Source organism: Tachypleus tridentatus, chromosome 10, assembly GCF_004210375.1.
Source record: "Tachypleus tridentatus isolate NWPU-2018 chromosome 10, ASM421037v1, whole genome shotgun sequence".
NCBI lineage: Eukaryota > Metazoa > Arthropoda > Merostomata > Xiphosura > Limulidae > Tachypleus > Tachypleus tridentatus.
The window spans coordinates 71,700,110-71,726,978 of NC_134834.1; the positions used below are offsets into that span (position 1 = coordinate 71,700,110).

Here is a 26,869-nt window from a genome sequence, read left to right on the forward strand (position 1 = left end):
AGTCTGGACGTTTGGGTGTACTCCATTAAGGTGGAAGCTAATATCATTATCTTGAACGTAAGCCTGGCCTCTTCCGAGCACTTATCGTTAATACTAAAACCTTGCTTCTGTAAAACCAAGTTTCTGTGGCCTTCACAATCGAGCAGTTTCTAGAAAGTTTATATTTATATACGTAAAGTAACACGGCCAAATAAAAGTCGGTGCTCTGGAATGACAAATGACTCCAGTAATGTTTTTTATTATTATTATCAAGAAACAAATAAAATAACATTAACAACAAAAACACCAACAATAAAAAAATTATGGCCTACGTTATTGAATGCTAGGATTTTCCTATATTGTTATATTAACATAACGAACATGTGAACTGGTTCCGAAAAAACAAGACATGACCAAGTTTTGATCAAGTCAGTCTCATTTTAAATGTGATATCGATTATCTTCCACTGACGGGTCTGTAGTCATTATAGTCTAAACTGCGTCACAAATCTTTTAACTAAGTCTCATGATGCCAGCTAACTGCGCTGATATAGCTGCCTCAACTTTGTCATCTCGATCGCTACCAAACAGAATACGAATGATTCAGTAAAGAACGCAAAATTTGTTACAGAGGGAATACGGAAACGTAATAAACAACGCCCGATTATGTACGTTTACAACTATGGGAAAAGGGAGAGGTCATAGTAAACAACGCCTGGCAGTTTATTTGTTTACAACAATGACAATATGGTAAACATTGTTTGAACGTTTATAATACTGGAAGACAGCGGTATTCACTAGAGAACGCTGATTAAAGATAGTTTCTTACAATGGAAGGACAGGGATTTTGGTTAGCATCACGGGAACACGTATTGGAGATGTTTTACAGTAATAGGAGTTCGAAAGTATGAATTAATAACATAGGAAAACTATGGTAGAGAGGATAGGATTGTTGAGTAAAGACCATAAAATGATAACAGTAATAATATTAAATCATTTAAAACTGCACTGCAGTATAAATATATACACGTATAAGATGGCGGAGTTAGAGCAGTGAAACATGTAGGGTCTTTTCATGGCTGTTTTTAATCAATTGTTTTATAAATGAACTCCTTTTTAATTGTGTAACAATAACGTTGTCTTATGGTTTCTAACCTTAAAAACCTGACTTGTACGTGATTTTAATAAATATGATACAGATTTTAATTCACTTGTTTATTCTAGTTCACAGCATAATAACTGTTCATGATAACTGATTATAAATTTAGCGCCTAGACCACTACTTTGTTGTATTCCCACAGACCTGATAAACTCTAGTATTGGGTGAAAAGCCTCAATGATTCTGTGTATGTGCTGTGGTTGAGATTTTTATTATAACACATTCTCCTTTGCTCTCACCCATGGGCTTTTGAAATAAGAACACTTATTACCTCGATAAAACAGGAATAAACAACATAGGATAACAAGGTATTGTCCTCCATATCAAATAAACTTTCAGTAATAACTGTTAATTGGACCAAATTGTTATGTAATATGGATAAACCATATTTGTAATTTTACTTACAAGATAAGAAACAAAATAATAAGTAACGTCTGGCAGCTTACTATATTAGGAGCAAGCAACAAATTTAAATAGAGAACTTACAATCTTCACGAATAAATTTTCAGATAATTTTCCAAAGACACAAACAAAGAAACAGGATCAAAAATCAAAGGAAAAAAACGTAGGGGATTTGTAACATTTGTTCTGCATGCATGACTAACATTATTTTTTCTTCATTTGTACTCAATTTTTAATTCATTAATATTTCTATAAACCACCAATCTTTATAACTCCTATTTGGTTTGTAAAGAATTCAGGGTACATGTGGGTACATATAACTGAATTGCGATTTTTAAAGCCGTATAAATACGAGATACAAGGCCTACTTACTTATTTTGCATTGTTTATTCTTTTTTAATTTCACAAGTATAACGCAAGTGAGAAAACATGCACACGAAAGAAACAATAAAAACATGAGCATTAATTAATTCTTTCACTTTTGCAACAGCTATCATGACAACTCCAGTATCTTCTTCTAATTAAGGGCCTGTTTCTTCTTCAACAACTCATCTAAGCTGGGTTTGTTACTGAAAAACTCTCATTAAATAAAGAAACCTAAGCTGGATTTTCCAGTATTAAAAACTCTTTCAATCATTAGTTACGAAACACTTCATCAACTATTCATCTAAGTTGTTGTTGTTTTTCTTCCCATTAGGTTTTTCACCAGGAAACTTTACTTCAATTACTCATTTAAGCTGGATTCACCGCTATGAAACATTCTTTCAACCACTTATCTAAATTGGTTTTGCTACTACGAAACACTCTTTCAACCATCTGTTTAAACTGATTTTCCAAAATGAAACAATGCTTGCTCCTCATCCACCAAATTGTTTATCTTGAATGGCTTTACTGGTAATATTTTTAACGATCGTACTTTGTCCTACAAAAATGTCCCCTTGCATCCCAACAGCTCTAGATGTGACATACTTGGTACCCAAGTAGCACAGCACTTTTTACGAGATTTGATGTTGGGCATGCATGCGTCTGTTGAACATTCCCAAATGCTTTTTTGACATTTGGAAATTTTATAGTTTGTTTTCACAGAATATTAGTGCCCTTCACGATATCTAGACCTGTAATTATTGTTGTTTCCAGCTAATGGTATTAATCTATTTCCTCTGTAGCCACTTCTTATTTACATTACAATCCTCTTTCAACATTCGTTCACCTGTAAGAAAAGACCAATTGTAAATAGACTAACGGAGCAAATTCTCGTTATTCTATACTATCCAAGATTCATCATACTGTTCGAGTGATCACTTACTTCATTCATAATAACACTATCTGATTCATTCATTTCTGCAAAACATTCGTTATTTACATTACAATCCAGACACTACCAGATTACTCTCTGTCCACATAAGCAGTCTAGAGAAGACATGATTTAGTTAAAACTGTAATACCCTTACATAGATCTTGCTGATCATATGTGTTCTAAAGAATGGTTGAAAAGTTTGTAGTTGAAGATTTCTCAAGGTCTTTTTTATTCATTTTAAAGACAAATGTAGTGTAAAATTGACATGCATGACAAGTTAATATTTCTTTCTTTCTGAGCCACCAAAGTACATAACCAAGTAAGTGCCTATTTCAAAAATATTTGTATTCAAATGCAAATTCTTAACATCATGTTCCTGAATAATATAAAATTTAGTTCGGGTTTAAGAAATTCCTATGTAAGACTATCAAGTTCTGAATACAACATGGATATAATGAATGTTTCTTTTGTTTGATTTATTTTCAAGAGGGACCAGATGAACACAAAGAAACAATTAGCAATTTTCCTACACAATTTACTTCCAGATTACAAAGTCTTCTTTTAGTCTACTATACTCTTCAAATATACACTTGCCCATGCTCTGGAATCAGAGATAAAAACCAACACTAATCGTGACGTAAAAAGAAATGGTCGCACATTTCCAGAACAGCCTTTACATTTCAATAATTGTTGTATATTAGCAGAAGATAACTAAAGCCACTGAAACACATATATGTGAAAGCTTAAAGTTTATCTTCTAAACCATTGTTAATTGTATAAAGGTTGTAAGTTTTAAATGTAAATAACCACATTGATTTTTGAGTGTAGAGTTTGTTCGTTTATGTTTGTGAAATGATGTGGATCATCCGAGTATAACTAACACAGTATGAGGAAAGGATCTGATAGTTGAACAAGGAATATTGCACTGTAACAAAGAACGATCACATATTCTTGAATGTCTGACCGATATCACTGATGCACGTTTAACTCATTCTTAACATAATTTCTAGAAGCTCTCTCAGCAACAAAAGAATAGTGTTCATTGCTTTGATTGATATCATATACTAGCAGCTCCTTGTGGAAGCATAAATAATGACATGCGAAATATGATATGTATGATATTTTGCGGTTACCTAAATGATCAACACTCATAAAAGTATTACCAGTTTCATCATAAGCTAAAAAAAATCAGCCGATCGAATGACTCTCAATGGATGTAACACCACATCAGCGTAAGAATGTTTCTATAAAACACTGAATTTGCATTGTCCTCTAATGACCTCAGTCTTAATAGTGCACATGTTAAAAGGGCTCACTACGTTCTTTGGAACTGCATGAAAAGTATTTATTTCACATCACAAAGAAAGTCATCTTGTCAGCTCCATCCATCTTTAACACCATTATGAACGTTTCTGCCCATTTCCATCCGTTTCATTTAGCTATTGTGGTGAGACCTTGCTTTTCCTCTTGAGAGTATTTTTCTAAACATAAAGCACGTTCACTTGTCACGTTAAGAAGTAGATTGGACTAGTGAAAAAGAGGTCATTATTACATAGTATGGTTCAGGTATCAAACTGATAAACTGTAACTGATGCTCTATTTTTCTCTAAACACTCGTGTCGCTATCCCAAAATATTACATTTATTATATGTGGTGAGTATTTTAAAGTAGAAATTGGAGAAACTTGTTAAATATTACTTTCATTATTCGTTCCCACACGTGGTGTATCATGAAAGTTCTCATGACTACGTTGCTTGCAACTCTAAGCCTAATTCTTGATTTCAGTGAGTTAGAGCATATTGGATTTTTTATAGCTGGTTTAACCTTTCTAAGACATATTTTAATAATCAGTTCAACTTATGCCAGTTTGGAAAAACGAAATTATGATACTTACGAACATGCACATTTCAGGTTAAATGTTTATATAGAGAATACTTTATTATTTTTAAAGTAACAGTATAAGAGCTGTAACATGAAAAACATACAATGTAAAATGTTACATAATCAATGTCATTTTCATGGAGCCAATCAGGTGTTTCCTTCTATTAGACGTTAAAGCTTAATATCGTCTGTGCCAATATCAATTATAATGTTTATTTCTAAGACTGGAGGTTGTGGAAAAGTGCTGTCCTTACTTTTCTAGAATGGTCGTGGCAGCCTTAACACTAATTACAAAATCACGATTTAACTACAAATTCATTAGGACTTATTTCATTTGGTTTTCTGTTTGACATAAAGCAGAACGGGTGAAAAGCTGTCACTAAATCTATGAAAGGCTTGCTTAAAATAGATCGTCTGTTACACTTGGCAAAAGTGCGGAGTTCATCCCTTAAAGCTATCTTCAAAGATCCAATTCAACCAGAGACTAATCGCTTACACTCGTAAATGACACAGTTCACTGATTATCGACGAATGAGAAAGAACAAAAACCTTTCTTGTTTGTGTCAGTTCAGAATTTTCAATTCTAGCTTCCTTACATTATTAGGTCTAACATTTATTATAAAATTTTATAATAATTTACATGATCAAGTATCAGAATAGAATAGAAACGAAATGTAAGACTCTTTCAAGATTTTTAAACCGAAAACAGGTCAGGATATGCGCATTTTAGCCCGCCAATTAATATTTCTGTTCTTACAATGCTTTGCTTCTTCTTTGCGGGTATTTAGATTGTTTACTTTTTAAATACCCGGGAGGGTCAGGTACATAAGACCTCTTCCTCCATCCCTAGCTTTCATTTTCATGTCAGCTACTAATAAGAATTTGTTGTTGTTGTAGATTTTGGACCAGAGTATCCCACAGTACTCCGGTCCTTTTCAGGGCAATGTCCATGTATTGTTTTGATTTGCCCTTTTTTTTACTTCTATTACATTTTTATTTTTTTTATATTTCTATTCTTTTTTTTCCACTTATACACATATATATTCTTCCCTTTTTTCCATATATATTCATCGGAAAAATAAAATACTAATAATAAAATAAAAGAAAAAGAAAGGAAAGGAAAGAAAAAATAAATAATAGAAAAATAAAAATAAATAAAATAAAACTAGTTTTAAGCGTCTAGTGCGTGGTGGCCAACTTGTTTTATATTTTTTAAATATATATTTATAGGAGAGAGACACTTAGGACTATGTTCATCACGCACGTAGTATCTGTCAAGATCACACATTAAGTCATTTTTATTTAAGCCAATTCTTATTAAAATAATTTGGTGCATTATGCAAGAGTCTTACATTTCAGGCCATTTTATGAGGTAACTTGTGCATGAATGTGGATGAAGTACTACGTGGTACTTTATAGGCTGAAGTTAAAAGTGAGTTTTGTATTCTTTGTAGTTTGTGTAATTGTTTTTGTGTTATGTTTATCCAAGCAGGAGATGCGTATTCTATTATAGGTCTAATGTATGTTTTGTAGATTTTTATTATATTATTACACATGCTTAAAATTTGTTTCTTTGTTTTTGAATTTCGTGCAAAGCTAAACGAGGGCTATCTGCGCTAGCCGTCCCTAATTTAGCAGTGTGAGACTAGAGGGAAGGCAGCTAGTCATCACCACCCACCGTCAACTCTTGGGCTACTCTTTTATCAACGAATAGTGGGAGTGACCGTCACATTATATAACGCCCCCACGGCTGAAAGGGCGAGCATATTTGGTACGATGGGGATTCGAACCAACGACCCTCGGATTACAAATCGAACGCCTTAACCCCCCTGGCCATGCCGGGCCCATGCTTAAAGCTTTTAGATTTTATAAATCTTCATATATTTAAATAGTTTTCAGAATATTTGCACAAAGCTACACAAATAATTAATTGCGTATAGCCATCCCGTATTTTGAACTGACGAACTACAAAGGAAAGCAACGAGTCAACAGCACCCACCACCAAAATTTGAGCTACTCTTGTCTCATCAAATGGAGAGATCTGACCGTCTTTTTTGTGACACAACCACAGAACTAAGAAATGGAAGATCGTTTTACCAGCAAGGGACCACGAACCACGAACCATCTGATTCACTCTCCAGATTATACATTATAATGTATAATGGCCTTATACATTAGGCCACATCTGCCCCTTATTTGAAAAATATTTTTGTAGTTATGTTACAAGTGTGTTGTAAAACAGCAGTAGGGATATCACGTGCATCTTCCACGTTCCATAATCATTATGTTCAATTCGATACTGACTTTTTATAAACAAGACTTTAAGTATGACATGTAAACTTAATTAAAATTAAAGAACAAGAACTAATTAATTAACAGCTCCATTTTCTTTTCCCATGGCTTTTCCTTTAGTGCCTCTAACGCCAGGAATCATTTTAGTTCAAATTCTGCAGAAATTAAAGTGGCGATTAAGAGATTTGCTTCAAAACCGACTGCAGTACAATCGAGAAGTACATAATATATGTTGATATAAAAGGAATATTTCTTATTTTGCCACCTACTCTGCTAATGAGCGATCGATTCTCTCAGGAAGTGACTGCAATAAACTTGACTGTATGAGTGCCACAACTATACTGGTGTGTAGTACTGTCATTACAGTAGAGAAAGTTCACTAGAGCACAAGATTCAACACGAAACTAATCTCACAGGCATGTCCAACGAAAAGTACAAATCGCTTTACTTTACAATGCACTAGCTTGATATGTATACAACATGTAGAACAGCTCGTTGGATTGATCGCTTCTTCAAAAGAGAAGGCCCGAGAGGACTGAAGATGAAGGCACTCATCACTCACCATCATCTCTTCCTTCCGGACCAAGGGTCAGCAACGAATAGAAACTGCCTACTTCCGAACCCCTATGTCTGATTATAACTTTTACGACTTTATACTTTTACATTAGGATATAAAACCGAGCTGATGAAAGAGAGCTACTTCTGAACAGAGTCACCAACATCAAAGCTCTTTTCCAGAAAACGTCGGATAATCTGTAACTAAGATGTCTAACTCAGGTTTTTGATGATTGAAAAGAAGGATATTGACCTGAAGAAACAGGTAATAAACAATCACAAAACGCATTTATCATAATCAAATGTTACTGACCTGAATAAACAGGTAATAAAAAATCACAAAACGCATTTATCATAATCAAATGTTACTGACCTGAATAAACAGGTAATAAACAAGCATAAAACACAGTTATCGCAATCAAATGTTACTGACCTGAATAAACAGGTAATAAACAAACATAGTCAAATGTTATTGACCTCAATAAACAGTTAATAAACAAGCAACGCAGTTATCATAGTCAAATGTTATTGACCTGAAAAAACAGGTAATAAACAAACATAGTCAAATGTTATTGAACTGAAGAAACAGGTAATACACAAACATAGTCAAATGTTATTGACCTGAATAAACAGTTAATAAACAAGCATAAAACCCAGTTATCATAGTAGAATGTTATTGACCTGAAGAAACAGGTAATAAACAAACATAGTCAAATGTTATTGACTTGAAGAAACAGGTAATAAACAATCATAAAGTGCAGTTATCATAGTCAAATGTTATTTTCTGTTGTTGGAGTAATGTACTCTTTTTAAAATTCCACTTTTACTTCAGATAAGACGTTCCAGTTTTACACATCATAGTTCCAAGCTTCTATGTTTTGTTGTTATAGTTGTAATTAACAAAGGGATAACAGAGAGACAGGATATTTAACCATTCAACAAAGATTACTGACATAGACATCAGATTAACCGTTACTTTATTCAATTATTGCAAAGACGCAAAATACCATTGTGAAAATTCAAATTTATTTTAGTAGTTAACTCAGTTTTACAGCTCCCGTGATCCCAATAGTTGTATAATCTTATATGAATTTACAAACTTTGCAGTAATTTATTATATTACTTAACAGAAGAAAAAAGTTTTGTTTAAAGTACATCATGTTTCGCCTTTCTCGGAATAATACGACTAGTTGTTTACTATAATACTTAATATTTAAGTTATATATGGCAAAAAAAAGGCATTTAAACAAGCTCAACATACAGTGCACTGAGCTCTGGCTATCATTAACGGTGTATAGTGCCTTAAATTCGGAAAATAAAAGTACATTCTAGTGGCATAGCGGTAAGCCTGCGGACTAATAACCCTATAAAATGGGTTTCGATACCCATGGTAAGCACAGCAAAAATAGCCTATCGTGTGACTAAAAGTAGCACAAAATTTTCTTTACAAAAATATCTCTGACAGGGCCGCGTCATGATTACCTCTCGGTTCCTCAACTTCTCTTAAAAGTCATACAAATGACCTGTTTCTTAAAATTGATTTATAATAATATTTACACGTGTTTAATTGTTAGATATGTAATGATTAAACAAATCGTAGATTATTCTAAAATTCTTATTTTAGGCTAGTTTTAGTTTTTTTAATGTCGGAACAATAATTAGAGAATATTCATTGTACATTCTGAATGTTTTAGATATAAATAAAATATATCATTGTTAGAAGTGGGAAGGGCAGTTTTTAAAATCTGTATGTCTGTTTGTTGAAATTCACGCAAAACTGTTCATGGGCTATCAGTTCTAACTGTCCTTAATTTCGAAACGATAGATTAGAAAGATGTCAACAGCACCCAACGACATCTCTTGGGATAATATTTAGCAACGAGTAGTGGGATTGACGTCACTTTATAATATCCCTACCTCTCAAAAGATCGAGGATGTTCGGCGATGTATTTTGATCTCAGAATTCGCAGATTGTGATTTGAGGATCCAAACCATTAGATCGTGGCAGGCCCCAATTTTAAAATATAATATATATATACTTACATTAATTTTTTTCAAAATTTAATAAAGTAATGTTTCTCTAATGGAAATTACACGATACCTTTTTCGTTAGACCACAGCTTGACACGACTCGACACAGTAGCGCCCCCTATACCAGTTAGATTTACATTGTCTCCATCTTCTGTTTGTTTTGGATTTCGCTCAGAACTGCTCGAGGGCTATCTGCGCTAGCCATCCCTAATGCAGCAGTGAAAGACTAGAGGGAAGGCAGCTAGTCATCACCAACCACCGCCAACTCTTGGGCTACTCTTTTACCAATGAATAGTGGGATTGACCGTCACATTATAACGCCCCACGGTTGAAAGGGCGAGCATGTTTGGTGCGACCAGGATTCGAACTTGCGACTCTCGGATTACGAGTCGAGTGCCTTAACCACCTGGCTATGCCGGGCCCCCATCTTTTGACCTTAAATATTACATGCGATATTTCTGATCAGATACACACAAAAACAATTAAGTATAATCAATTCCGTTAATATAGACCAGCATTATCATATGAATTTAACATTTAAAATCGTTAACAGTAACAGTAAAAGCGATTGTTTACCAACTAATGAAATATTTTGAGACAATTAATAAAAGAAGAGACTAATAATATAAAAAAACCCATCAGTATATGAGCTAGAAAACATGTGATTACAACAGTCAGCTAACTTTTTTCTTTCAGAAATAACGCCACCTACCGGAACCATCACCGATGTGCATTGGTGGGTCCTGTTCTTTAATTCTTCGAACAACGAACACCATGCCTACAAGGACAGCTAGAAAAAATGCTATTGCTACGAACAGACCAATGTACAAGGCAATATTGGTGTCTGATTCGGCTGAATGAGCTGAAAATAAAACAAAAAAATTATGAAATTCAGAAAGAAAAAAATAATTATGAAAACAAATAGGCACACACAAAATTAAATGTCTAAAGCTTTGTTACAAACTAGCATTAAAATACATGGGTTCCACTGCGAGGCTCAAAGACCCTCCTATGATTTACGATACCCCAAACGTTAGAATGGCACAAGCTGTATTCTCCAGCGTTTAGTGCTGTGATTTCGTTTAAACTTCAGTTTGACGTAATATAACACAAAAAATAATACACCTGCATAACAACTTCCAAGTTGATTACTTCACTTAATATTTACAGAAAACACTTTCAAAACCAGGTTTATTTTGTAAGATTTGTAGCAGAGATTCTAAACACTTGTTCCAGCTACAAGATAGAGCATATAAAGTAACACCAGTAAAACTTCAAACGATGAGTGATTTTTTCTCGAGTGATTATAATTTCAATAAATACTCTGTAGAGGACGCTCGTATGATGTTTACTGATTTTAATGGGACAGAATAGTTTGTGCAATCAAAATCTCACTAAGTTACTGCTCAATGTTTGAACATATCGCTAACCAATCTAACTGTTTTGTCAATATCTTTTATACAGCCCCACCCACCTTCGCGAACGGCTTAGCGGCACGTCTGTGAACTTACACCATTAAAACCCGGGTTTCGATACTAGTGGACACAGAAAAACTTGCCCATCGTGTAGCTTTGCGCTTAATTAAAAAAAAACACAAAAGGTCGCAATAGACAAATCAAGAGCATTGTGGGAAAACATCGGTAGCTACTTTATTGGCCCGGCATTGTTGACTCGGAATTTGAGAGTCACGAGCTCGAATCCCCGTCTCACAAAAAGATGCTCGCCCTTTCAGCTTTGGGGTCGTTATAATAATAATACTATCAATCCCACTATTCGTTGATAAAAGAGTAATCTAAGACTTGGTGGTGGGTGATAATGCCTAGCTGTCTTTCACTGTTAAATTAGGGCCTGGCATGGCCAAGCGCGTAAGGCGTGCGACTCGTAATCCGAGGGTCGCGGTTTCGTGCCCGCGTCGCGCTAAACATGCTCGCCCTCCCAGCCGTGGGGGTGTATAATGTGACGGTCAATCCCACTATTCGTTGGTAAAAGAGTAGCCCAAGAGTTGGCGGTGGGTGGTGATGACTAGCTGCCTTCCCTCTAGTCTTACACTGCTAAATTAGGGACGGCTAGCACAGATAGCTCTCGAGTACCTTTGTGCGAAATTCCAAAACAAACAAACTGTTAAATTAGAGAAGGCTAGCGTAGATTGTCCTCGTGTAGCTTTGCGCGAAATTCAAAAAATAAACAAAGAACAAATACTTATACAGCTTATAACCACGAATTAAATTACTATATATAAAACCCAAAATGACTAGGTATGTAGTTAATCGTGAAATCGACGAACACGTTTCTAATCTAACAAGATTTAGAACAACGTAATGTTACACTTATGTACATAACGTATTGCCTACAGTACGACCTAAACACTAAATTATTTGCTCTACACATAAAAAGAGTGGTCGCAAGAACATTTTCAAAATATAAACCAGAAACAAGAGACAAATTGAGACTTTAAAACAAGAAAGTGACGAATATTTCCCACTTTTCTCTCCTTGACGTTAGGTGGTTTAAACACATCATTTCTCGGGTCATAACACTACAAATGTTGTGAATAAGGTTAGCTGTTCATTCATTACTATCCCTACATATCGGGTCATAACACTACGGATGTTAAGAATAAGGTTAGCTGTTCATTCATTACTATCCCCACATATCGGGTCATAACACTACGGATGTTGAGAATAAGGTTAGCTGTTCATTCATTACTATCCCCACATATCGGGTCATAACAATACGGATGTTGAGAATAAGGTTAGCTGTTCATTCATTACTATCCCCACATATCGGGTCATTACACTACGGATGTTGAGAATAAGGTTAGCTGTTCATTCATTACTATCCTCACATATCGGGTCATAACACTACAAATGTTGTGAATAAGGTTAGCTGTTCATTCATTACTATCCCTACATATCGGGTCATAACACTACGGATGTTAAGAATAAGGTTAGCTGTTCATTCATTACTATCCCCACATATCGGTTCATAACACTACGGATGTTAAGAATAAGGTTAGCTGTTCATTCATTACTATCCCCACATATCGGGTCATAACACTACGGATGTTGAGAATAAGGTTAGCTGTTCATTCATTACTATCCCCACATATCGGGTCATAACAATACGGATGTTGAGAATAAGGTTAGCTGTTCATTCATTACTATCCCCACATATCGGGTCATTACACTACGGATGTTGAGAATAAGGTTAGCTGTTCATTCATTACTATCCTCACATATCGGGTCATAACACTACAAATGTTGTGAATAAGGTTAGCTGTTCATTCATTACTATCCCTACATATCGGGTCATAACACTACAAATGTTGTGAATAAGGTTAGCTGTTCATTCATTACTATCCCTACATATCGGGTCATAACACTACGGATGTTAAGAATAAGGTTAGCTGTTCATTCATTACTATCCCCACATATCGGGTCATAACACTACGGATGTTGAGAATAAGGTTAGCTGTTCATTCATTACTATCCCCACATACCGGGTCATAACACTACGGATGTTGAGAAGAAGGTTAGCTGTTCATTCATTACTATCCCCACATATCGGGTCATAACACTACGGATGTTGAGAATAAGGTTAGCTGTTCATTCATTACTATCCCCACATATCGGGTCATAACACTACGGATGTTGAGAATAAGGTTAGCTGTTCATTCATTACTATCCCCACATATCGGGTCATAACACTACGGATGTTGAGAATAAGGTTAGCTGTTCATTCATTACTATCCCCACATATCGGGTCATAACACTACGGATGTTGAGAATAAGGTTAGCTGTTCATTCATTACTATCCCCACATATCGGGTCATAACACTACGGATGTTGAGAATAAGGTTAGCTGTTCATTCATTACTATCCCCACATATCGGGTCATAACACTACGGATGTTGAGAATAAGGTTAGCTGTTCATTCATTACTATCCCCACATATCGGGTCATAACACTACGGATGTTGAGAAGAAGGTTAGCCGTTCATTCATTACTATCCCCACATATCGGGTCATAACACTACGGATGTTGAGAATAAGGTTAGCTGTTCTTTCATTACTATCCCCACATATCGGGTCATAACACTACGGATGTTGAGAATAAGGTTAGCTGTTCTTTCATTACTATCCCCACATATCGGGTCATAACACTACGGATGTTGAGAATAAGGTTAGCTGTTCATTCATTACTATCCCCACATATCGGGTCATAACACTACGGATGTTGAGAATAAGGATAGCTGTTCATTCATTACAATCCCCATATATCGGGTCATAACACTACGGATGTTGAGAATAAGGTTAGCTGTTCATTCATTACTATCCCCACATATCGGGTCATAACACTACGGATGTTGAGAATAAGGTTAGCTGTTCATTCATTACTATCCCCACATATCGGGTCATAACACTACGGATGTTGAGAATAAGGTTAGCTGTTCATTCATTACTATCCCCACATATCGGGTCATAACACTACGGATGTTGAGAATAAGGTTAGCTGTTCTTTCATTACTATCCCCACATATCGGGTCATTACACTACGGATGTTGAGAATAACGTTAGCTGTTCATTCATTACTATCCCCACATATCGGGTCATAACACTACGGATGTTGAGAATAAGGTTAGCTGTTCATTCATTACTATCCTCACATATCGGGTCATAACACTACGGATGTTGAGAATAAGGTTAGCTGTTCATTCATTACTATCTCCACATATCGGGTCATAACACTACGGATGTTGAGAATAAGGTTAGCTGTTCATTCATTACTATCCCCACATATCGGGTCATAACACTACGGATGTTGAGAATAAGGTTAGCTGTTCATTCATTACAATCCCCACATATCGGGTCATAACACTACGGATGTTGAGAATAAGGTTAGCTGTTCATTCATTACTATCCCCACATATCGGGTCATAACACTACGGATGTTGAGAATAAGGTTAGCTGTTCTTTCATTACTATCCCCACATATCGGGTCATAACACTACGGATGTTGAGAATACGGTTAGCTGTTCTTTTATTACACTCACTATTTTCGGGTTTGTGTGAAAGTCACTGAAGATCATACTTGTCTACATGATGAGTGGGTGTTAAATACATAAACCCATTTTATTTTAAGCAGTATATTTAATTGGTTGATTTGTTTTAAAGGACACGCATTTTATTCACTGACACCAATATCACGCTCCCCCCCCCTCAACGTGCCTTCTCTGCACTTGGTTTTCTACTGAATGAAATAGCGAGGATAATTTAATTTTTGACTTGATTACGGGACTGGTAACGGCTAGACAAAAGTAACGTGTAAATTATCTCGGAACAGATCTGCTCACCCTGGCTCTGAGCGACTTGACTCACAATTGATTCGTTTGTTACAGGAAGAAGAGAAAACTTATGTATTCAGATGTATTATATTAAACATGTATATACTGTGTGTCTATATACTGTGTACGTATGTGTGTATATATGTGTACGTATGTGTATATATATGTGTACGTGTGTGTGTATATATATGTGTACGTATGTGTGTATATATGTGTACGTATGTGTGTATAAAAGTCATCTCTGAAAAAAAAAGTAATTGGAGCAGAAAAACTAATAACTGAATTTTCTATCACAGAAAAATCGTTATCCCTAATAACAGAAGAATCGTTGAAAAAAAACTTATTTAACAAGACAATAAATGTTCTTCCGAGCCAAACGTAGAGAATGGAACATCACTTCCTCGTGCGTTCTTTTCAAAATTCGTATTTTTTGCTTACACATTGCGAGAGTCATTTCGATGGAGTTTTCTTGTTAGTTTCCATATATGTTTATTTAAACATGAGGTACCGAAACTGTAAACCAAATGGAAGTAGGTCCATTGTTCTTGTAACCCTCTTCTCAGATCAGAGCAGGATGTAAGAAAGATAAGCGTATAGAAATACATCTAATTACACCCAAGTAGTTGTATAGACTCGACAAAAGGTTGAGGTTCGACAGTTTATGTCTTTCTGCACAGACTACGTTCTATAGAAATACAGCTTTCTCACTTGATTAGTTTCAGGCTTTAAGTCAAATCTTTCTGTAGTAATACTGACGAACATTGTTTGCTTCATAGTGGTTGGGAAGGGTCAGTCCTATTCTTACTTCTACTTTCTACTCATTGGTAAGAAGGGAGTCACGATTGGATTCCATTATCTGAATCAATAACAACCGTCATAAATGTATTACTGTGATAAACGGTACAAATTGGACACTGGAAACTCTGCGTGAAAGCTGACTGCTCAAGTGGGAGGGTAAGGTGGGGGGAGGAAAGACAGAGAATGGTTGATGAAACGTCAGAGATAGGATATCCAAACTCCTACGTATTTTTTTCAAGATTAGACATTAAAGATGATGTTCTTTTAAACAATATTATATAAAGACTATCATAATGGAGGGATAAAAAAAGGAAGGGCTCTTGTTTTTAATCCCATATTGAGAGATCAGATTTCATACATGAAACATGTAATATATACATGAAGAGAAAAAGAAAAGAAATGAATGACAAATGGTGAGTATAAATGATCATTTAAATAAAAAAACTCAATTTTAAAGGAACATTTTGAATGCATAATTTGTTAGTAGGCTTAGGATAATGAAAATACGTGTACTTAAATGTATTGGTAGTTTGACATATTAAACCTTACTGTGCAAGTCGGACGTATGACAGATACATTTAATGGTCTATTGGATTTATTATTTTTTTTAATAGCCGAAAAGTTCGAAATAACAGTTGATAAGTTCACCACTATTTAAACTGATTGCTCTATCCGTGCGTTTAGAATGTCTTAGAGTTCAATCAAACGGCATCTATAAAAAAGATACAAAAAGTACAGCAATAAGTGCTTCGAAATGTATATACCAACATCGAAAAAAGTTGGTAATACACGGTTAGCTATATTTTTATACGAAATACAAAATCAATAGAACCTCAACAATTAAACTCAAGCATGCATTTTACTATGACGAAATAATATATGTAGACTGTTTCCTCGTGCAAGTTCCATTCGAAATTGAGAAAGCCTCAAAAACTTCTATCACCTAGATTATTACATTAGAAAATGGTCACCAATGCGAGAAAACGGGTTAGAATGTTCTCTTGATAAAAGACCCATTACATTGTTGTATCTTACATATAAACAGGACGGGCTGCTGCTTGACACAAATTCGATTGTAGCCGAGCATGCTTAATCTGTTTAGAAAGAAGTATCACCAGGAAACCGAATTAAAACGCTTTCACAACAGGTTATGAGCAACTCTGTAAATATTTCCTTACCTAATGCTGTCTCAATGGAAATCTGGGTTTTTACATTGGATCCGTTAGTGACGACGTTTAGACAATGACTAATACGTTCAAATGAAATACATTTGTCCTTGTTTGAGTATTGTAGTGTTCAGTGTAATTTATTTTAATTTTCAAAATGCTTTAATGTAATACAGAGTGCGCGTGCGTCAATCACATCACCAATAAGCACGTGCAGTCTATATACTGTAGAATATACAGTTAGAACAAAAATTACTCTGTTGACTATAATATACTTTGAACTCTACTAAATCTAAAACGGGAGTGATTGATTTGATGTTCACTAGAGTTTCCGGTTCTTCGTAATAGTCAAAGAACCACAGTAACATTTCGATACATGAACCTAAAGGAATCAATCGGATATTTGATTAACATGTTAACATCCACAATGTTTCAAACTCAACTCATTTGGACTACAAAAGTCTTTAGGCATGTGATGCTTCATCAGGTTATTTTTGATCTCGTGTTTTTAGATTGTCATCACCTCGCACAAAGATGAATTTAAGTATAAGAGGAATGACTGGAAAACATCGCTAAAAAGCCGGTTGCATCTTGTCTATGAAGTTATGTATGTCTTCTCAGAGATGAGTCACTCTTCTCAGTTCTGAACGGATCATCAACAACGCTATATATTTCCACGATTGCTCTACCCCCCATCATTATCTTTTCCCCTTCTTCCCCATTTTCTGCATCCCAAGTCCCGCTTTAATGACAGTAGTTTCTACTTCGAACCTTGTCTCAGTAGGACAACTGCAAGCGTTGGGCTTTCCCTTCTTACATAGTTGAAAGTGTGGGATGCACAGCAACTTCCTTCGGCCTGGTAGGAGATCCTGTTATTGACGGACGATAAACTGTTGTTATTGATGCAGGACAGTACTTTACTGTCAGTACTTTCCTTAATTTAGTCTGTAAGGGCAATTCGTATGGATTATATTATTCAGTTCGTAAGCCTAATTTCAACATCAATAAAGAACTTGTAATACATTTCATTATCTCAAAAGTGACAAAATTTTGGAGGTTCCGATCTGATTTCGTAATTTTTTTGGGAACCCGTTTGTTTACCTTCGACTTCATCGAATATTTTAATATGACTTCGATCTTGTGATAGGTATGATCTAAAATCATGTTATTTGACCGCATTATTTCAATAGCCTTGTGACCTGTAAGGTATAACAAACAATATGCCTTTTTATCACCAAACCGGTATGATTTAACACCATAAGGATATCTGACAATATCTCGATAAACTTCAGTTTGGGACTGATAACTCTTAATAACATGCTCTTTGTACACGCCTTAGTGACCTGTTCTTTGTGACGTGTGAGACCTAACACAAGGGTTTTTCACTCTATTTGATCTTGTTATTTTTTTGTAATCGTAAAATGTAACGCCAGGGCTGATAAATGTATGTTAGTGACATGTGCACTGTGAACGGTAAAATCTGAGTTCTCTAAAATTTTAACACCATATAAAGAATGAAGCATACAAAACCTAGTATATAAATAATTACATCGAAAAACTCCAACATAATCGTAAGTAAGCACGTTAGACTGAACAATAACAGACAAATGAGGATAATGGACAGTTGAAACATAACTATTATTTTTCATAGATCTTATGAAAACTCCAACATCATCGTAAGTAAACACGTAAGACTGAAATATCTTAATTTTCTTCCATTTGATTTAAGAAAGCATTCTTATTTTGAAAATAAGTTTTTATCATGTGATTTATTACAGCTAAGAATGAACGACTCTTGAATTTCAACTAGATTTGGTCGTTTAGATATTTTTCAATGTACGGTCGAACTGAACAGTCAGGGGATTTTAAGTCATAACCAAGACAGAGTTAGGTCGAGGTTAATTACAATCCCTTTATAACCACCCATAGTAACCATCATTAAGCCGATGATGAATATACAAACAGACTCATCTTCCAGTTTCCAAGTCGTTAAAAATTGAATAGAATCAATAAAGACCTCGACTTCTTACCCAACGACGTTGGCATTCCACTAAAAATTCTTGTTAGCCACAAATATCAGCACAAGAAATTATGAAATGTTGAGAGAAAACCGGAGCTTTTTATGGGGAACAACTAGCAGTGAAAGTTTTATTAAAATCGTATTTAAGCATCGAAGTGATAAGCTCAGCTGCATCCGTTGGCTGTGCACCAGATCAAACAGATAAAATATTTGATGTGAATTATTTGGCATACTAAAATAATAGGGGGTATCATAAATTTTAAAGAAATGGCATGACTTTTACGTTTATGCTGAATGGTTATCGAACCTTGGGAATGATATAAGCTATACCTAGAAATCGTTGGATTTAATAGGTAAGTCTATATATATATATATATATATATATATCCGTTTAACTGAGAAAATAAATGCTTTGTTTAAAGAATATATAAGATTAGATAAATGATGGTGAGCCTATATAATTCAACTTTTTATAAGAAACGTTTTAAAACAGTCAAATGTTTTCATCAAGTTTCTGATTGGGCAAATGAAACAATAATTTTATATTGCTACACAGCTTGTATGTGGAATCGATTACTTAATTTTTTCTAACAAAAGTCGATATATGGAACCTTTACAAAATTAGACGGAACGATTAATTAGAAATATAAATATCTTCATTCCATAAAATTGAGGGCAGTTTAGCTGATCAGATCAGTATTCTGAAACACAAATCCACAAAATTGATGTTGTTTTAGCAGGAAGCTAAACAGTAAGTTATTTGCATCTGTCCATTAATGGAAATCGAACCACAGATTTTAGGGCTGTAACTCTATAAATTTACTGGTGATTTACTGGGGGTAGGGATCTCCATAGAACATATCTGTGTTATATAGATCGAGGACAAAAAATGCAAAATAGAAACTGCAATTATTTATTAACATTATTAATTACATTTTCGTACATAACATGTTATTTGCCCCCTTCAAATAAAAGGTTATGCATTTTTATACCAATTTAACTGGCTATATATAATAATATCGAAATCAGCAGAAAATTAGTAACAGAGGGTGGAAACGGAATTAGCATAATACTGTTTATTTAGTCCTAAGTTTTGTATAAACTGTTTTTGATCCCTGATTCCAGCGTACACGAGATATTGTAAAATATTATCAAGACCTTCCTGTATAACATTATCATAAAGCATTTAGTATGTAGTTTATTTCATGTGTGTGGTAAGACTTTATGGAATTAGTTTATTTCTTTAGGATATGCGCGCAAAACTAAACAAGAACTACCCCTCCATAGTTTTGAAACGATAGTCTAGGGGAATGGCCACTAGTCAACAGCACTCGTCGCCAACTTCTGGGCTACCTTAGTTGATTAGAGATTTTACTGTAGCTTTTATAATGAACCGAAGGTCCTAAAATTCCAAGTGCGATTTTGTGACAACCACTAGGCCACGCCCAGCTACGAGGCATTGAACGTGAAATGAAGAGCGAGGTGGTATTTTACTTTACAAAATACTCGACTATTCAGATTTCTTAAAATTTATTTGGTTGAAATTTAATGGTCATCCTACACCAGTTTATTAGGCCTAATTAACTTATGAGATCTTGCTATAAACTTAGACATCATAGCTCTAACAGCAATCAATATCTTCTTTTCTTAGAATATATATTTCCCACTGCTTTCTCAAAATAAACCATTGCGAATTAATGTAAATTTACTTATATAAAATAACACAACAAATTAATCTATTAATTACATGGCTCAAGTGCCCCAAATGATCGAAATGTTTTTGTTTCGATTTTTTTTTTTTTGCGTAATGAAAATAAGAAGACAACGCTGAGATGCAAAATGCTTGGTTAAATATTGTAGATCAGATAGCAGGAATAAGAAATTCCATTTTGTTTCACTCTGGGAATATAAGTAAAACTAATTCTGCATCTTATCTGTTTTCACAGTAGCAAAAAAAGGAAGAAACGCTTTGTTCCGTATAGCAAGAACATAACTGTACGAAGTTTAGATTGGCTGTACGTTGTTGGAAATTCCCGGACCTACAAGGGATTGGAATTCAGTCTCTAATGAAGTACAAGTCACCCCTCTATCAAGATGATATCTTGACACTGAGGTTTCCGCTAGAATAACTGTATATACCACTAACAAATGCACAGATTTTATCGGTAAGTCGGGGTAAAATCCCAAATGGCTGTTTACTTTGATATAACTAGAAGATTGTTCTACAGAAATTCTCCTAGGAATTTCACATGGTTGAGCAACGAGTAACAAGATTCGGCTTAACATATTTTTCTCCCTAACAGTTTCTACGAATAGAAAGTTGTCCACTGATATGTACCCATCCAAATGTAATAAACAGTACTTTTGTGTGAATACTTTAACTCGTTATGTCGCAGCTGTCCGTTGTTCCGATCTCTGTCAAATGTGTTTAGTTGACGAAAAACATGACGTCAGTGATCGGTTACATTCACTACAATGATGCGGTTCTAACTAATTAAAATCAGCTCTTTAACATTATTAGGTTTCAGAATTACGAAGAAACCTATATTTTAATAAAATCTTAATTATGTTACATAAAATTATGTTCCTTTTTATAGTATAAAGTATACACTAAAACCTTGTGCATGTCTGAGTTACAAGATCTAAATTTTTTAAAACATCCTAATACCTCATTTGTGATTTCTATGGAAGCCTTAGATAAATTTTCTGTTTTCATAAAATTACAGTATATCTTTGATTGTATCAAAATTCGAGGATTTTGATGGAAAACAACAAATCATCATTTATCTTCGTCTCATTCAGCAAACATATGATTTCTAACTAATTTTTTGCTGACAAAAACACGAAAAACGTAGAAAATGCAGTGGTTTCAATATGTAAGGGAAGAACAATAAAAAGAAATGAAGTAAAAACACGACACAAATCGGCCAACTTTAGATTATTCGTATAATTCAATTACGTAAAATTGTTTTGAAGAAATTAATTCTTCTAATAGATTATCACGTGCATAATGTTAAGATCCAACAAAATACGCAAGGCCAAAAAAAAAAATGTAATAAAACGTTATAGAGGCTAAGGAAGCCTAACGGTACACCGTAAGATTTATCTTCAAATGAAAGTTTATGGGAGGCTGTATTTTATCCTCTGGGGTAATTCATGACATAACATGATAAACGAAAATAGTTTTCTGCTTACTTGATGTTTTTGTTTCCTTTTACTTCACTATGAAAATTGATAATAAATCTAGAGACATGAAATTAACGTTCTTTTTACTACTGAAATTTTGATAAGCAGCTAGAATTTTTTCAGAAAAAAGCTGGTGTTCTGTAATGTAGAAACCGTTGATAATAAAAAAGGTCAAATCAAAAGTCAAAGAATACAATAGTAACTTTATAAGTAATGCCATTACCATAATTTCATACATGAGAACGCGAAGAAGATTTAATGGTTATTCTGAAACTGTGGCATCAGACATTATTCATAAAAAGTTCGTCGTAGCAATTCAAGAAATTACATGTGCCTTTTTAGCACACGTCGTATTTGAGGAAAATTATTACACCATGTAAGTAAATCTCAATATCACACCAACGGATGAGGACTGCTTTCGACCACAACTAACAGCATGCAGAACAAGAAAACGTTTCCAGCTTCTAGGATAAAGCTGCTAATGTTCATAAAATCACGGAATCTGTTTCACAGCTTTCCGCGCAAATCCACACAAGGATTTTCTTGGCAAAAGCCGTCCTCAGTTTTGAACTGTATTATAGGAATGATAGCCAGCGAACAACACCCACACCAAACTATTGGGATACTCTTATCTGAATTAATGGTAGAATTTGACGTTCACTCTTACGAAGAACCCATTAGCTCAAAGTGTGGGGCACGCTTCTAAGGCAGCGGAATAATAACCACGGGTCTTCGGGTTCATAGATCAGACACGCTAAAAACAGACCGCACATTCCCGAATATTTTCAAGGACAGCAACTTGAGTGTGCATATCTATCTTCTTAAAAACATGCCACCTCTCCAGAGAGCTTAGACCTCTTTTGGGGAAATAATTGAAACTCATTATAAATTGTTATAAAAGCAATGCTAAAAAAAGTCCAAGATAGATAGATATACATATTATGCATTTACTTTAACGCACTGGTACATTAAACTTATATTTGTTATATCGTAGTAAATAAATAAATTAGATACATACGAAACGTAACATTTTCACGTAACAACGAAAGTATATCAAAATTTCAAGTTTTCTCTTTTAAATATCTTCGTTGATATAGAAAAACACAGTTTTGAAATTAAACTTTGAGCTGTCTAATAAAACTGGAAGTTGAAGATACGAAAAAGTAATATAATAACAACAATGAAATTAACATATTCATGGAAGATTCTTCTAGTTTTTGGGTAAGAAATGTTTTTATCATTACAAAATATTCATATTAACAAATTGGATAAGTTTAACAAGAACCCTATAAAGCCACCATTATTTCATTCTCCTCTCACGTTATTCCACAGGCAAAATATATATATATTATGTAATTTAGTTATTTTTCAAGCAGTAGTAATATCATGAGCCAGCTGTTGTTTTACACTAGGATGACAATGCGTTACAGATTTCTGGGGACAATGATAGGATGAAAAATGTGTGTTTGTTTGTGCGTTTTCTTATAACAAAGCCACATCGGGCTATCTGCTGAGCCCACTGAGGAGAATCGAATACCTAATTTTAGCGTTGTAAATCCGTAGACTTACTGCCGTACTAACGGGGGACAGGATGAAAAGTATTGCCCTTGAAGATCTCCCGAATTAAAAAAAAAAAAATTCGTTTCTTATATTTATTATGAAGTCTGCAACAGAAATACATGAGGACTAAACATTCAGTTATTTTTATTACCAATATTAGTTTAGATTATCATTAAGTGACAACCTAAAATTTTTCATAACACATCTCTGTGTTGTTGTTTTATATGCCATTTCCGCCTTCCCATTTTATAACGTACCGTACGTCCCACTAAATTATTTTCTGATTTACCTTAATTGGCTTAACATGAAAAAGATTTTTCGTCCAAAATGATTGACTTGGTTCGTTATAGATTTCGCGTAAAGCTGACACGAGGACTTTCTACACTAGCTGTCCCTAACGTAGCATTGAAAGGCTAGAGGGAAGAGAGTCCCTAACGTAGTATTGAAAGTCATCACCACCCACCACCAACTCTTGGGCTACTCTTTTACCAAGGAATATTAGGATTGATCGGCTGAAAGGACGAGCACATTTGGGGGGATAGAGATTCGAACCCAGGACCTTCAGATTGCGAGTGGAGCGTCCTAACCGCTTGGTCGAGTCCGAGACCCATCCAAAAGGAACAGGAATCTTGTGTTGTTATTGCTAACATTCGGATATAAAGTAAGCATACAATTCATACAGCTTTCAGATGTTTGACTTCACCATTCAGTCAGGGCTAACATTTTTTTAAGACAGGTGTTTATAAAACTATGTGACGTTTTTTTCAGGACCTACCTTCTTCAGCTCGGCTACTTCCATACACCATGACGTCATCACGATCACGAACGGCTACACAAAAGACAGTTTAATACTTTAACACAAAAACTGTTATATATGTGTTATATCAAGTAGTTTCTTCGTAAATCATGTATTATTTGCATACTAGCCAATAAGGCAATGAAAATATTCAGAACAGTTTCACCGAAGGCATATTTAAAAATTTCATAACCAGTTTACCAGAAATTGCTTCTGGCGCCGCTCAGTCTGGAAGAAATACATTGATTTATTTTTTTCGTGATTTCATCCAGAAATCGTCTGGCGCCTCGTAAAGTGCAGAGTTCTATGTTCAGTGTTTGGCGTTTTATTCGGATCATATTTACCTAAACAACAAATACATTTAAAATGATGAAAAAGTAGTTTAATATAGGAAGAAACGTTTACCACATAAACAAGATTAGTGTAATAGAAAAGAATGTTTTCCTATAAAAATTCATCGAGATTACATTATGCATGCACTGCCAGTGGACGATAATACCACAGTAACTTAATTCTGTCGCGATGCAATAAATAAAAAATACGTAAAACAGGATAAAATAAAAACTGACTACACGATACATTTTACTACTTATAAAAACGTTTGTGAATACTAATAAAAAAAAGTCTGTAATTATAGGGGATAACATTATATGTAATTCTAAAATACGGGGAATTTGGGCCAAAATCTTTGTCTTCTTTTCGTTTAATGTTTAGATAAGTTGAAACCAATATCGTGATTATTGTAGAAAATTTGTGTTTAAATTTAAGACGTATCTGATAGCGGAAGAAGACCGTCTATCCCTGGAAGGGTGAACGGGTTGCATGTACATAATTGAAAGTCACTCTTGCGTAGGCATACAATGTACTGTCTTCTTTAAAAAGCTTAACGCGTATTGATATACGTTTGAAAATTCTCAAACCAACTGAATTACTGAATCGTTCCAATTCCCATCAGCAAATTTCAACATTCGAACAGTAATCTGTCTTTCAGTTTGGAATATCGCACGTGTAGCAAACAGTTCAAAGAATGACAAACGTCTTACAACCCGTTTTGTAAATCTGTAGGTATTACTTGTGTGAAATAACAATGACTTAATTTTACCCTAAGTGTTACAATAAAGTCTTTCTCTCATTATAATCTGTATTTCAAACATCTCGAACAACAAATATCAATACATTATTTCTATGATTATTTTTATTAAACCTTCGTTTGTTTAAAGTGAATATTTTTCTGCTATTTTTAGCATACCTAAGTTTCGTTGTCTACACACTTTTGTTTCATTACATGAAAGGATGATAAATAGACTGCTTATTGACCTGTAATATAAAGTAAATAACTTTTCTCACCCACGTGATACAAAAACAGCTATAGTGTTTCTCTCTCTCACACACACACACACACATTATCATATATCTGTCCTTCATGACAACTCGACAAGAACACCAAAACTAGTAGTGTTCTAATGAAATTAAGAGAGGTTCCGAGCCATACTGATGTGAAAATTAAAACCTAAGAATACACCGACATCTTAAAAAGAAATCAAAAAGGACACACAGGTACACAGAAGAAGAAAAACAACAACAACAAGATGGTTAATTTCCTTTAACAAAAGGAACATAGGATTAATGGAACAAAAGGGGTAGATAATTTATCTTATATTTATGTCTTCTCGAAACATGAACTTCAAGTCGTTTCTAAATATTTTGTCTCATCCTAAATAAAGATAATATCGTTTCATTATATTAGTGATGAATCGTATCATGTTTAAAACGGCAAACATTAATTATTGCTACAATATCAACGCTTCATTTCCAATAATTGAATCAACTGCAGGGGCGTAGATGTAAACATGCAGTCACAGAGTAATCTTGTTGCCACAATACTTGGATGTATACTTAGGCCTACTGACTATAACTTAGATCGAAAAGCTCAGAAGCACGCCTATATTAAAGATGTACATTTCGGCTACTGAAAAAGCCTACACCTAGGCCTAATTATGTAATTCGATTGGTAAGAACACGAGAATCACAAGAACAAATACACAATTTGTAGGCCTGTGATGCAATAAAACAATTCAACAGACCAAACTGTAGGGGGGATGATTGTATGCACCATACCCCTCACCTAACGAAGGGGGGATGTATACCCTCTATCCCCCCAGGATCTACGCCCCTGATCAACTGTATAACAACCTAAAACTTTCTTTTAAAATAAACATGTGGATAACTGCATCAGAAAACCACATGATATTTTCCAAACAAACATGACGCTGTTAGTTCTTGTTGTTAGGAAATCAGACAGTATGGCGGTATAATCCAATATGCGCGATGTTTTGTTGTTTTTATTGTTTGTTGTTAAAAGCTATGCTGTTCAACGTGTGTTTGTGTAACAGTTTTGTTTGTTT

At 34.6% G+C, this 26,869-nt stretch overlaps 1 pseudogene across 1 annotated transcript in view; it reads right to left on the bottom strand.

Annotated features, from left to right (window-relative positions):
- The window catches only part of LOC143228377 (netrin receptor UNC5C-like), a 116,903-nt pseudogene that overhangs the window by 14,705 nt on the left and 75,329 nt on the right, over positions 1 to 26,869 (bottom strand). The window contains exons 7-8 of the transcript XR_013015323.1: positions 24,444 to 24,497; positions 10,308 to 10,457 (exon numbers count right to left, since the gene is read on the bottom strand). The product of XR_013015323.1 is annotated as a netrin receptor UNC5C-like (transcript). The remainder of the gene's footprint in view (positions 1 to 10,307; positions 10,458 to 24,443; positions 24,498 to 26,869) is intronic.